The sequence below is a fragment of the Ailuropoda melanoleuca genome, chromosome 17 (assembly GCF_002007445.2).
Source record: "Ailuropoda melanoleuca isolate Jingjing chromosome 17, ASM200744v2, whole genome shotgun sequence".
Classification (NCBI taxonomy): Eukaryota; Metazoa; Chordata; class Mammalia; order Carnivora; family Ursidae; genus Ailuropoda; species Ailuropoda melanoleuca.
In genome coordinates this window covers 21,801,956-21,806,048 of record NC_048234.1, presented here as the reverse complement: position 1 = coordinate 21,806,048, position 4,093 = coordinate 21,801,956, and the positions used below count along the sequence as shown (strand labels likewise).

The 4,093-nt window shown below is 52.6% G+C and overlaps 1 pseudogene; it reads left to right on the top strand.

The window, feature by feature from the left end:
• The first annotated feature begins 2,004 nt into the window (after positions 1–2,004).
• Positions 2,005–3,606, top strand: LOC105237569 (annotated as a pseudogene).
• The last annotated feature ends 487 nt before the right edge of the window (positions 3,607–4,093 follow it).

Genomic DNA, 4,093 nt, shown 5'->3' with positions numbered 1-4,093 from the left:
CCAGTCCATCTAAGCCACTCCTGCTGACTCCCTGTGAGCCCCTTTGGCCTCCCTGCTTGAGGACAACCGAGCCTTTGGCTCCTGTTGCCGTTTCCAGGCTCTGAAGCCCATGCGGCAGAGTGGCCCGAGTACCTGCTGAAGGGCAAAGACCACTCCAGTCCATCTGGGGGAGTCTTTTACTGATGGCTGATAAGGAGCCAGCGGATAAATTCTCTTTCTCTCCCTCCGATGGACTATCGCAAAGGATAGCCTGGGTGCAGCTGTCCCACATGGCGGAGCAGGTGCCCTGCCGAGTGATGGGGTGGATCTCACTGCTCATGGTGAGCAGTGCCCAGATGGTAACACACCCCATCTCATGGCTTCTTACTCTCTGTGCCTCACCTGTTTTCCTTTATTCTCACTGCCTCGGGTTCCAGGAAAGTATTCATATGTCCTCTTTGGCTAAGACTATTTTCTAAGGCACGTGGGCTGAAACCATTGGTTTCAGAGGTGGTTCTAGAGAGCAGGCCCTCAGACTGAGCTGTGGAGCGTGACCGCCCTCGGTCAGAAAGCGGTAGGCTCGCTCTGCTGGTAGGAAGTGCATCGTTCTTAACTCCTACTGTTCAATGACCTTGCAAGAACTTCCTGTGAAACCGTCTTGTTTTAAGATGTTCGACCTGGGGGGCGCCTGGGTAGCGCGGTCGTTAAGCGTCTGCCTTCGGCTCAGGGCGTGATCCCGGTGTTCCGGGATCGAGTCCCACATCGGGCTCCTCTGCTGGGAGCCTGCTTCTTCCTCTCCCACTCCCCTGCTGTGTTCCCTCTCTCGCTGGCTGTGTCTCTGTCACGTAAATAAAAATAAAATCTTTAAAAAAAAAAAAAATGTTCGACCTGGAAATTCTTCCAAGTTGCCCTGGGATTTCTGAAATGATGAGTGTCTAAGTGGAAAAATCGGTCCGGACATGAAACAGAAGTCTGCAACGAAAATTCGATGGATACGACCTTGTCCGAAGAGCTAAGGGGCTGTGGGGAGGGTGGGAGGTTGCAGAAGGGTCGCTTGGGAAGCACCCGCCGTGGGCGGNCCCCCCCGGGGGGGGGGGGGGGGGGGGGGGTGCAGAGGGGATATGGCTGAGCCGTGCCCTGAACCTGGCACATAGAATGCAATGCAATGGTGTAAATGCAGGTCGTTCAAGCTGCTGAGGGACCCTTTTCCAAGGCCTGAGAAGTAGTTGTCTCCCCTCAGTTGCTGCCCCTCTTTCTAAGGCCGTGAACTCTCAAATCTTGGCTTTCAGTTCGCTGCACAAAGCAGGCCATGGCAAGGAGCTGGCCATTCCCGATGCTCTGTGCCAGGGACATGAGCATACCTATCCTTGACCTTTGTTCTCGCTATCGGTTCCCATGAAATGCAAGGGGAACTAGGCACGGGGGTGCAGGGGGCCAAGGGCAAGTGCCCTGGAGCGCGCAGGTCTGGGATGTGGCTGCCGGTCTGTCTACACCTCCACGGCACTATGTGTAAAGCAGGAACACGGATGTCCCTGTCGCAGTGGTGTGGGAGTGAGTGACCGAGCCTGTCACCGTTCCTCCCTCCGGACTGCTCTCTCCCTGCAGGCGCCAAATGCGACTTGAATTATAGAGTGTGTTATTCGGAAGAGATTTATAGTTTCAAATGTAAATTAAACTCTGCCTCTGAGGTCTGGCATGGTAAACACTCTCAGAAGGGTTCCCTTTTGAACAGATGAGAATGATTAAAAATCGGGTTTCCTACCTGGGGTCGGGAGGTACCACCAGCAGGGGGACTGGAGAGGAGAGTGGGGGCCGAGTTCCAGGGCCAGGTGGGGGATGGGACGTCACACCGGAGGGGGTGGGGTGGAGCGGAGCAGACTGAAGGTCATAGAGCCCTGACGTCCCCCGGCCAGCTGCCCATCAGGTCCATGTGGTGCGTGCTCAGTCATCCCAGGTCCCCATTGCTGACTCCGTGTGTCCCACAGCCCTCAGGCCTTGGGGACTGTCCTTCCCCCTTTAGTTCGCATGGTGGACAAGAAACTGGTGTGGTGTTTGGAGCACAGGTGCTCAGGGAGGCTCAGTGGCCCAGATGTTCCTGGAAGATGGGATGTTCAGGGTTGCCATGGTGATGTGGGACTCCTGGCCTAGGGCAGCAAAGGAGCTGACACTGCAGGCAATAGACGCAGTGTGGGGAGACCAGGATGACCAGGCCAGCTTGCTGGGAGACGGGCAGTGGGCCACTTTGATGGCGAAGGGGAGGTGGAGGAATATTTCCGGGACCTTGGAGTTCCCATGACCTGCGTGTGGCTGTCCTGCTATTTCAAGAACCCCTTCTCCTTCTGCCCCAGAAAGTCCCTGATGGAACGAGCTCCTTGCTGAGCTTGCCTATGAGGGATGTGCCTGTGGGTGGCCTATCTGTGACCCACTTGGGTCCTATGGTGCTTGGGCTGCTGAAGATGCCAGAAAAATACATGGGGCTCAGTACTTGCAGGCACCCATGCAAGAGGGTGCCGCCCTGCTCTCCAGGAGCAGCGGGAAGGCTGTGAGCGATGCCAAGACCAGCCTGGAGGACCAGAAATACGGCTTCCCTGGAGTCTAGGGCCTGGCCAACATCACCCCTTTCCCTGCCCTGAAAGCTGCAGGTGACATCAAACTGACCCTGAGGCTCAATCCCCAGGCCAGGATGCTGGACCTGTGGCTGGAGTAGCACAGAGGCCACTGTGCTGGAACCGGCTACCTCGGAGCCCTGTCTAGGTGGAAGGGATGTGCACTCACAGTGATCTGTTCTTGGGTTATTAAAAAAAATTTTTTTAAAGGCCGTTGTTCTCCCACAAAAGTGATGAAAAATCAACATGCGTTATTGACCTATAACTGGTGTTTCAAAAATCTGGAAGCTCCCTCCCCAAAATGGGTTGACATTTTCCTGCCTCTCTCATATTAATAATTGATAAAATCTCTGTTCCTAGAAAAATCTTAAATGCGACTGGAATAAAGGACACTTAATTTTCCTGCTGTAAAGGATTGGTTTTACTTGGTATTACTCAGGTCAGTTTTCCCAGCAAAGCCATTACTTTTGTTCACTTTATACCATGTGAGGAGACAAACCGCATGCTCTGTACTTAATAAATAGTGAGTGAGGGACCGGTCTCCTACTGAACTGTGATTTGTCCTTAGATTGAATCGAAGGGTGTTCACCTCAGATGCTAACACTGAGGCGGGGTTGGGGAGCGAAGGGAGGGCTGAAAAGCATAGGTTGATTTTTGCCTATCTTCTACATTTTAGCAGGTCAGCAATGCAGAGTTCCTAAGCAGAACTGTTAAGAGTACATCAGGATTAGATCGCTGAGCTTCCTAAGATGCGTTTATAATTCCTTTTCTCGCCAAGGAGCTCAGGACCCGACCCAGGCCTTGACCATTATTAGAGAAGTTCCCTGTGAGAAGGGCCAATGGCCTCTAAAGCACGTAATTGATCCCGATTTCCAGCTTTTCGCTTTTCTTGTCTTTATGATGGCACATTGTCCTGAAGGATGATTCTGGAACTTCGCTGAGGCGTGGGAAACACTTGGCAGCAGTGAGGCCTGTGATGAGGTGGGCCATGCAGGAGCTGGAAGCCCAGGGCAGGACATGAATATTCATCGAGAACCAGCTCTGGTAGCTTTAGCTATTTATTTCCTGCCCTTGTCTCCAGAGCAACCCTGTGAAGAAATAATAATTTATTTATTGAGGGTTTGCTCTGGGCCTTTTAAGGTCATTATCCCAGCACATTGTCAAAACAACCCGGGAGGTATTATTATAAGCGTTTTAGAGGTCAGGTGTCAAGGGTTAAGTATCTTGCCCAAAGTCACACAGCTAGGGAGAGGCGGAATCAGAATTTAAAGGTCGGGGCACCTGGGTGGCACAGCGGTTGGGCGTCTGCCTTCAGCTCAGGGCGTGATCTCGGCGTTCTGGGATCGAGCCCCACATCAGGCTCCTCCGTTAGGAGCCTGCTTCTTCCTCTCCCACTCCCCCTGCTTGTTCCCTCTCTCGCTGGCTGTCTCTCTCTGTCAAATAAATAAAATCTTAAAAAAAAAAAAAAAGAATTTAAAGGCACTTACTCTAATTTCAAAGCTTTTTTT